We start from the raw sequence: 10,438 nt of genomic DNA on the forward strand, positions 1-10,438 counted from the left end.
GAAGACTCAGCTAGACTTGGAAAAGAACTGCATCTGGCTGTCAGTCAGGTGTTTACATGCCAGTGATCTTACTAATATGGCAAAAAGGGGACTGAAATTGACTAACTGCATGTTTCACAAGAGCATCCTATCTGCAGCATAAACGTCTCTCCTCTATAAATTTGATTTCATAAAGATTTCTCTTGTTTTGGGATGGAAATGATGAAATGACAAAAGAGGTAAAAAATAAATATGTGTTCTTATTTCATAACTAACTCCTCACAAAATGAACATATAAAATGTACTGGGTTGGTATAACAAAGTGATAATTCAGAAATTATATTATACAAGTTATAATTTTGAAAGAGCACTAGCACTTAGCAGTAGCACTTAGACTTAGACTTATATACCACTTTATAGTGCTTTACAGCCCTCTCTAAGCAGTTTACAGAGTCAGCACATTGCCCCCAACAATTTGGGTCCTCATTTTACCCACCTCGGAAGGATGGAAGGCTGAGTCAACCTTGAGCCTGGTGATATTTGAACTGCCAAATTGCAGGCAGCCAGCAGGTAGCAGAAGTAGCCCGCAGTACTTCAGTCTAACCACTGCACTCCCATGACTCATAAGATATATGATTTATTTGTCTTATGCCATACTCTCAAGTACTTTAAGAGAACCACTTTGGTCTAATGTTAGGATTAGCAGTGTTATTATAAATGTGGCAGTGGTTTGGATTTGAATGTAGTAAAACTACTGGGACCATCAAGTTAACAAACTTTTTGAAAATTAGCTGGTAAGGATCTTATGGGACTTTAAGATCCAAATACATAGACATTTTGTTTATAACATGCCTGATATAAATTGAAAAGAAGAAAGTCTGATTCATTGATGTTGGTATTCTGGGTAATGCTAGGATTGAAGAAAAACAATTGGAAAAAATTATGAAACTTTAGGACTTGCATATCAAAGTTGAGAGCTTGTGACAAAAGATATCCATTGTTATAGCAATCATGACTGTAATCCTTGGATTAATCTCTAAATTTGTGAGACCTGAACATCATCATTTTACTAAAGAAAAAGAAAAAAACCACCCCTCCCTGATTAGAATTCTATATTCTGAGACACTGTCTTAACAATTTTTAAATTCTTGATGAGAACTTGAATTATTTCCACAAGACTTAGAGTGAATCTAACTATAGATCACCCATACAACACATCATCATCATCATCATCATCATCATTCATCGTAAAGTAGATAGAAACAAGACCTGGTAATAACTAAGAGCAGGAAAGTTGAAGAATGAGACGGAAGGGCTAATTCTGGTTACATGACCAAGCCTTAAGAATAAATGCATACAAAGCCAGAATTGAGAATACAGCAACAAAACAGAAAATGTCTCCTCTGTAAAGAAGCTGAAGAAACTGTGGACCACCTAGCTGCAAAAACGTCACACAAACTTATTACAAACAATGACATGACAAATGAGCAACAATGATGCGTTGAAATATCTGTAAGAAATATCATTTGCCTGCAAGCAAGAACTGGTGGGGTCATAAAATAGACAAAGTAATAGAAAATGAAGAAACTAAAGTGCATTGGGACTATAGAATTCAAACAGACAGGCATCTTTCACATAACCCACCAGAGTTAATAATTGACAATAAGAAAAACAAAAAAAGTCTGCAGTGCAATATCTGGAGACAGCAGAAGAGAGGAGAAAATCACAAAAGGCAAAAGAATAGTAAATAATATACGGAAAATGACTATAGCAAAAACAAAGGTAGTACCAGCATCTAATAATAAGGGCCTTGGGTGCCATCCCAAAACATCTGGAGCACCACTTGAACTCCTTTGGCATTGACAAAATCACCACCAGTCAATTACAAAAGACAACTTTACTTGGAACAGCTTACATTCTGCAACAATACCTTTTATACCATCAGACAACATCTGCCTATCTCAGGTCCTCTGGATAGACACAATATGAGGATAAAAATACCAAATCTAATCGAAGCATCTGGCTTTCTTTGCAACCAACCATAATATTATATTTATGGAGGACTGTAATAAAGGAAAAATTCAATAGCATTTATATTGGTAAAATCCCTTTGGGGTTAGCAATATACAGTAACCATTGGCTTGTCATGAAAAAGGGCAAGTCAACCTTTCTGGAACAAATTGTTAACATATGAAGTTTGCAGAAATCTCTCCCCAAAACTTTATTTCAACCTCCTTAAAGGAAAAACAATATAAGGTATACAATATAAAGATCTAAAGCTTCGGTTTTATATTTAGAGATTTAAAACTGGGGATAGGAAACTGTGAAAGTATCTTGGCATGTTGTTCAAAATAGTTTTCTTTTGAATATTTGTGCTACCAACATGCTTTATTTGGACATAAAGACTTGTTAATCAAAATGAAAATCATTGTCAAAATTTACACACTGATCTCAATGCTTTCTTGAGACACTAAAATGAGTCCATAACACAGCAATCAATTTCTCTTTTTAAAAGGGGAAAGATCAATATCCATTATTTCAGCTGTAGTTGCAATATCTCCCAACTGTGTCCATACAGTTCCCAAAAGCACTTATCATTATGTTCAATCCTTTTGGCAAATTATGTCATTTGATAATTTTTATATTTTAGAAGCCATTGCAGGATCAGATAACCTTTGCTAGTAGATACAGAGCTTAATGACATATATTTTAGAGCCATAGAAATATTGTTCTGCTGCTTGTGGAAGCATTTGAAAATCCTATCAAAAATGCCAAAGAAGTTACTGTGCCTCTTAATTCTGAAACCATTAGAAATTTGGCATCCAAAAGCTCCTCAGATTTTAAGTATCTCAGCCTAATTTACTTACCAAGAATATTGTAAAAATATAATAGATATATCAGTCCTCCAAAGTGAGTATGAAATATCATACTGTCCACCTTGAGACCCACCACTGCTGTGCCAAATTTGCTACAAATCATATTGTGATGTATGCAGATGACACAGCAATGGTGGGTCTTATTTGGGACAGCAATGAAGATGCTTTTAGAGAAGAGGTGAAGGCTCTGGTGGACTGGTGCAATAAAAGTAACCTGGCTCTAAATGTTAATAAAACAAAGGAGATCATTGTAGATTTTAGAAAGAGTTGGCATGGTCATATTCAGTAACAAGGATGCAGCTGTAGAAGTGGTCAACAGTATTAAAAATATCTGGGGGTGCAGATAACTAACAATCTAAACTGGTCTCTCCACACGTCATCTTAGTGAAGCATGCAAACCAGCATCTGCATTTCCTGCACCAGATGAGGAGAGGACATATTTCTCTTCTATCCTTGCCATTTTTTACAGAGGCACGATTGAGAGTGTTTTTAAAAAGGGCATAACTTTTGGTTTGGTGGCAGAAGTGCTTCTGATAGAAAGTCCATTCAAAAAGTGGTAAGGACAGCCGAGAAGATTATAGGAAGCTCGGTTCCTGTCATTCCTACTTATAAGCGCTATGTGCTCAAAGCATTGTTAGAGACCCCACACCCACCTACTTCACAGTCTGTTTCTGTTGCTCCTCTCTGGAAGAAGGTTTTGAAGTATTTCTAGCAAGACTTTCAAATTCTATAACAGCTTTGTTCCTTATGCCATCCATATGGTAAATTTTCAAGATTTGTTTCTCTTGCCATGTACATGTACACATCAAAACTAGACTGTGTTGTTTCTCAGTATTATATAATATATGAGGGCACGTGCATAATTTTGTATTTGTTTATTTATTTATCTTGTCATGTTTATGTTTATATTAGAGGTGGAGAACTTTGAAAGCTCTTTTTAATGTATTTTAATGTATGCCAATTAGTGTACATTCAAAGTGATAATAAAGTATTCTGTTCTATTCTTAGGTGTAAATTATAAGATAATCTTCAGGCTTCTATAAAACTATCTTCTATCTTTTAATACAAAAGCAGGTAAGGAGTTAACAGGAGAAAATATTATGCTGTAAAATAACCAATCAGATACATTTAGGAATCTTTCCAGCAAAACAAAGCTGCTGCAGCTCTCTTCTACTGTTGTCTTAACAACTCTTATTCAAGGTATATTCCCTTTGTTTCAATTATTACAATTCAGATAGTCAGCAGGTGTTTTACAGAATCCAATGAAAAGATAAATCTCCATTTTGCTTTACTTTAGTTGATTTCATGTCAATTATCCAATACCAAAACTGTTTTCTATTAAATTTTTCTGATATGCCTTTTCCGTTCCTTTTACAGTTTATAGTCATAGGGTTTCTGATAATTTCCCATCCTAGTATTAATTAGTTCAGATCATTTTTATGCTCTTCAAGATTGACCAAGGTTGACCTAGTGTTGTCACCAATGGTGGCAAATTATATACAAAATTCCACTAGTAAACAAACAATTGAAAACTATAAAGCAAATACATTGAAAATAAGACTTAGAAACTTTCTTTTCCTTAAATTCTTCATTTTAATTTATTTTTTAACTCTGTCTTATTATAATTGTATAAAACCTTACTCACGTGGTTTTTTACTTTAGCATGGCACATATTTGCAACTTAATATCTTTGCATTCTGGTATATGTTTAATGTTTTATTTTCAATAATTCATTCCTAAATTTATATTTCTTTTCTTTCTTATTTAATCTTAGTCTCCTTGCACACTCTCTATTTTAGGGTATTTTGTGTTAAACAACTGCAATCTGTTATTATTCTTTTTAGAAAAAGAAAACATATTTTCTTTTTTTCTTTAGGAATGTATTCTGGGTGAATATCATCAGTGTCTGCCAATGTTACTCCTTGATCAATGAAGTGTCCCCAACTAAGCCTTTGTTTCTATATTATGTTATGTCAGCCACAGACTTAAATACATTGAAGCTTCTGCTGTGTTATTTTTCTTCATTCAGTCTACCATCCCCAGAGAGCAACAGGAAATAAATAGATTTTGTGTCCAGGTGTTGTCTGTATTGTGTATATATCAAGCTTTTGCCAAGCACCCAAACACTAGAATATAAAGGAGAAGCATATAGGACAAATAAAGACTCTGCTTTACTACAAAAACCTACATTAACAAAGATTCCACATAGACTCACAGATATCTACAAATCATTGGGTTCCTCTCCCAAACCCTCCCAAATTTATTTATCAAATACTTTTGATAAATATTATGTTTTACTACAAGGCATTCAGTACTATATTCCTTAATTCAGGGGTGGGATTCTACCAGTTCGCACTGGTTCAGTAGAACCGGTTGTTATGGTTCCCAGTAGTTCAGAGAACTGGTAAATTGGATCTCTGCCTGGTCCTGCACCTCTCTGCCCGCTTCTCTGTTCCCTGCCCAGTCAATCCCTTTTGCACATGCCTGCAGCCTGCTTTTGCCCACCCACCAGGCTAGCCATTGCTGCCTGCCTTTCACTGCAGCACATTGAAAAGCTTTCAAATCCCCCTCCCTTAGGGAAACAGCTCCTGGGCAGCAGAGAAGCAATCCAGTTGAATCCTGTTTCTCTCTGCTTCCCAGAAGCCATTTCCTGAAGGGAGGAAAACTTGCAAGCTTTTTGCTCTGCTGGGAGAGTCTCTCCCACCAAGAGCAGGTGAGAGAAGCAGCCCGAAGCCAACATGAGCCTCTTCACTGTTCCTTCCAGCTGAGCAGCCCTGATCTGCCTGCTCACAGGTAAGCCTGCGAATCATGCTAGCCCCTTTCCCATTGTCCCTGGGCCTTGCCCAGCCCTCCATGGGCCTCCCTGTAGCTCCCCAGGCCTCACCCCATCCTTCGCGGGCCTCGCAGTAGCTCCCTGGGCCTCTCCAAGCCCTCTGCAGACCTCCCCGTAGCTCCCCAGCCCTTGCCCAGCCCTCTGTGGGGCTCCCCATAGCTCCCTGGGCCTTACCCAGTGGTCACTGGGCCTCCCGCACCTTGCATCCATGCTGGGCCTCCTCCCGCCTGGCTGCCTTCTTTTTTTTAATAAAAGTTTTATTGTTTTTTAAGACACAAACACAACATAAAAACATCAAGCCATCTTCCATATATATATATATATATATATATATATATATATATATATATATATATATATATATATATATATATATATACACATCGATGACACATTCGTGATTTGGCCCCATGGACAAGAAAACCTAAACAATTTCCTAACACACCTAAACAGCGCACACCCCAAAATCAAGTTCACCATGGAAACAGAAACAAACAAACAACTACCATTCCTAGATGTACTAATCTACAAAAAACAGATGGCACACTAGGACACACCATATACCAGAAGAAAACCCACACCAACCGCTACCTCAACGCCCAATCCCACCACCACCCAGCACAGATAAACTCCGTGGCTAAAACACTAATTACCAGAACCAAACGCCTGGCAGACAAGACACACATTAAGACTGAACTATGCACCCTGACTAAAGTACTGACAGCCAACGGCTTCCACAAAAGCAAAATCACCAGCTTGATCCACAAAAACACACTGAAACATAATAGAGACCCAGAAGATGAACAGACCTATGGAACAGCTGTCCTGCCCTACATAAGAGGTACTACAGACAAAATTAGTAAGGTACTACACAGACATCACATCAGGACTGCCTTCAAAACAGACAGAAAAATAGCAGCCATCCTTAGCAACCCCAAAGATAAAATTGACCTGGAAAACCAAGGCATATACGAAGTCCCCTGTGCATCATGCCCGGCCACATACATTGGACAGACCAATAGAAGAATAAGCACCCGCCTGGATGAACACAAAAATGCAGTCAAAAAGCTGGAACACACTTCCTCACTAGTCCAACACATGGAAGCCACAGGTCATAGCATCAACTTCAATGGCACCAAAACCCTGGCCACTATAGAAAACCCTAATCACAGAATCATCAGAGAAGCCATAGAGATTGAAAAAAGACCAGAAAGCATGAATAGAAGAGATGATTCCACCAGGCTGTCAATCATTTGGAAGCCTGCACTCACAAACAAAAAAATCTCCACACCACAAGCCAGGCAAACACCTGGGCACAAACAGATCCCCCTGATACCTCCAGCTCAAACACATCCCAACCAGGCACCCAGATGAAACCCAGCTTCCTAACTAATGATAGCCGTCCATTTACCCGAAGCCAAGCTGCACTAAAGACCTCCATTAAAGCAACACAATGCTGCCAGCCAATCAAGATACAAAAAGAGCCAAAAACAGACAGAAGATATTAGAGACACCAATCAAGCAGAACACAGCAAACTCCGAGACCAATAAACACAGACCAAGACTCCCAACCAATCAGGATGAAGAAAAACCATTCTGGCACAGCAATAGGCTGCCCCAAATTCAAATCTGAAACCACTGTAAAAGTCTGACTCACAGACGGACACAATACAGAAGCCTGATGATGGCAGATGAGATTCTGCTGAAACGTTGCTACAACTTTAAAAGAACTACAATGACGTGGGAAAATACCCGAACCAAGCCGAACACCATACATGTAAGTACCCGAAAACTTAAGAAAACATATATATATATATATATACACACATACATACATACATACATAGTATGTCAGTTGGTTTACAAATTGTTTTGTGCTTCCACTTCATAGTCTTCACTTACAATTACATTGTATATGTTCTTGTATTGTCAATCAAATATTCCAAAATACATTAATATAATTGTTAATAAATCATTTGACTATACTATACTATTATTCATTCATGTTTTACAAGGTAATCCATATTTTACTTAATTTGTTTTATAGCATATTATCATCTCAAATCTATCCTAGAATCATTTTGTAGATATAATAAAAATAATACATCTTTATATATTCATTATATTCTAAAAATCTACATATTTCATTACCATGTTTTATTGTCTAACCATTGATAGAATAGATTCCAAATCTTATAAAATTGTTTATCTTCTTGTTCTCTGATTTCAAATGTCAATCTACTCATTTCAGCACATTCCAATATTTTCTTAATAACTTTCTCCTGTGTTGGTATTTTCTCATTTTTCCAGTTTTTGGCAAATACAATCCTAGCCGCTGTTAATACATTTACAACCAAATATTTCAATTCCTTACTGTATATTTCAGGTAAAATTTACTGGTTTCAAGTCTATATGCTTTTTTGTCATTTTTTCCAACCACGTGTGGATTTTAGTCCAATATTTTTTCGCATCCGCACAAGTCCACCATATATGTTAATATAAGCCAGGTATCTGATGACATTTCCAACATTTTTCACTTTTGTTCTTGAACATTCTTGCTATTCTTGTCGGGGGAATGCCACCTGTAAAACATCTTATACAAATTTTCTTTATATCCTGTTGACATTGTCATTTTATAATTTTGAGACCACAATTTTTGCCATTTCTCCAGATCAATCCCATATCCAAAATTCTTCCCCCAAGCAATCATTGTTTCTTTGACTTGATCTTCTTCTAGTTTAATTTCTAATAAATATCCATGCAATTTTTTAATCATCTTTTCATCAGTACCTATCAAAATCTTATCTAAATCAGTCAATTTATCATAGAAACCTTCTGTTTTAGAATCTTTATCATACCTTGAATGTATTTGCGCATATGAAAACCAATTTATCTTTATACCGTGTTCTTCTAGTTTTTGCATGGATTTAAGTTTTCATTCAATATATCTAACTGTTTGTTCCTTTTTGTATATTATATGATAAGAGAATGTTTCAATAGTCGATAGCCAGACTGGATTTTTCAAATAACATTGCCTTTTAGACTTCTCCCAGTTTAACCACAGAGACTCCCGTATATAATGTCTTCTAAAATACCCCTGTGTTTTAGTTCCTTTATACCATAAAAAGCATGCCACCCCAACAACAGATCATGTCCTTCTAATGTCAAAAATCTAGCATTTCTTAATGTTATCCATTCCTTAACCCACATCAAATTTGTAGCTTGGTAATACAACTCCCAATTAGGCAAATCCTCCTCTTATTCTAGCATCTTGCAAAAGTTTTAGTTTTATTCTCGCTTTCTTACCTTGCCATATATATTTCAACACCATTTTATTTAAATCTTCAAAATAATCTTTTCCAAGCCTAATTGGAATTGTTTGGAACAAATATAAAATTCTGGGTAATATATTCATCTTGATCGTTGCTATTCTCCCTATTAATGACAGTTGTAAGTTTTCCCATTTCTCCAAATCTAGCGCTATCTGCTGCTTGAGTTTAATATAGTTATTCTCTTTAAGTGAACTACATCTGGCCACCTGCTTCTTGACACAAGCAGAGGCTTCTGGTTGGAGCATGGGGAATCGCAGTGCTGGGCTCCCAATTCTAGCTATGCCTCCCAAGGGAATAGCTAGAATTGGAAGAGGCTGTGAATCTTTGGTAGAAAGAACCAGAGCTTCTTGACGTGAGAGCAGCTGCCACCTCACTCACGCCTGCTCATCCGAGTTGCCGGGTGTTGTCCCGGTTCTTTCAGCCATAGCTGCACAGCTTTTTATTCCAATTTTAGCTCCAACCAGCAGCCTCTGCTCATGTCAAGAAGCTGGTGGCCAGGTGGGAGGAAAGTAAGGTGGGGCACCATTTCTGGGCCAGGCCAGCCAGCGGATGGGCAAGCAGGCAGCCCTCAGGGTGATGTGGTGATGGTGGTGTCTGAAGCATGCCACGTTCGCTTTCTCTGTGGTGCTAAGACTGAGACTGAGACAGGCAATGGAGGTGCCCAATAGGGATGGCAGGAACTCCTGGGGCTGCTCCCTCCTTCCCCCACCGAAAGGGAGGGCAGATAGATGTTCCAGGGTCTGGTGCTGCTCCATTTTCATTTTCCCACCGCTCGCTGCTCTGGAGCTCACCGGATCAGTTCGTCCTAGGCCAGGTATGTGTGTGTCATGAGAGAGAGTTTGGGGTGTGTGTGTGTGTGTGTGTGTGTGTGTGTGTGTAGAGAGAGAAGGAAGGAAGGAAGGAAGGAAGGAAGGAAGGAAGGAAGGAAGGAAGGGGAAGAAAGAGGAAGGGAAAGAAAGAAATAAAGAGAAAGAAAGAAAGAAAGAAAGAAAGAAAGAAAGAAAGAAAGAAAGAAAGAAAGAAAGAAAGAAAGAAGGAAGGAAGGAAGGAAGGAAGGAAGGAAGGAAGGAAGGAAGGAAGGAAGGAAGGAAGAAAGAAAGAAAGAAAGAAAGAAAGAAAGAAAGAAAGAAAGAAAGAAAGAAAGAAAGAAAGAAAGAAAGAAAGAAAAGAAATAGGAAGAAAGAAAGGAAGGACGGGAGAGAGAGAGAGAGAGAGAGAGAGAGAGAGAGAGAGAGAGAGAAAGAGAAAGAGAGAAAGAAAGAAAGAAAAAGAAATAGGAAGAAAGAAACTTCCAGCACCCACAAGAAATCCAGGCTTGGAGCAGTTTAATGGAATGGCTTGAAAACTGATGGCTGTTAAGCTCCAAAAAATGCTTCTAGCCTGGAATCGTGGCTTGCAGCAGCAGCAACAGTTTGGAG

The sequence above is a fragment of the Notechis scutatus genome, chromosome 5 (genome assembly GCF_049901735.1).
Source record: "Notechis scutatus isolate UNSWTSFEM ecotype Mainland chromosome 5, rNotScu1.2, whole genome shotgun sequence".
NCBI classification, from domain to species: domain Eukaryota; kingdom Metazoa; phylum Chordata; class Lepidosauria; order Squamata; family Elapidae; genus Notechis; species Notechis scutatus.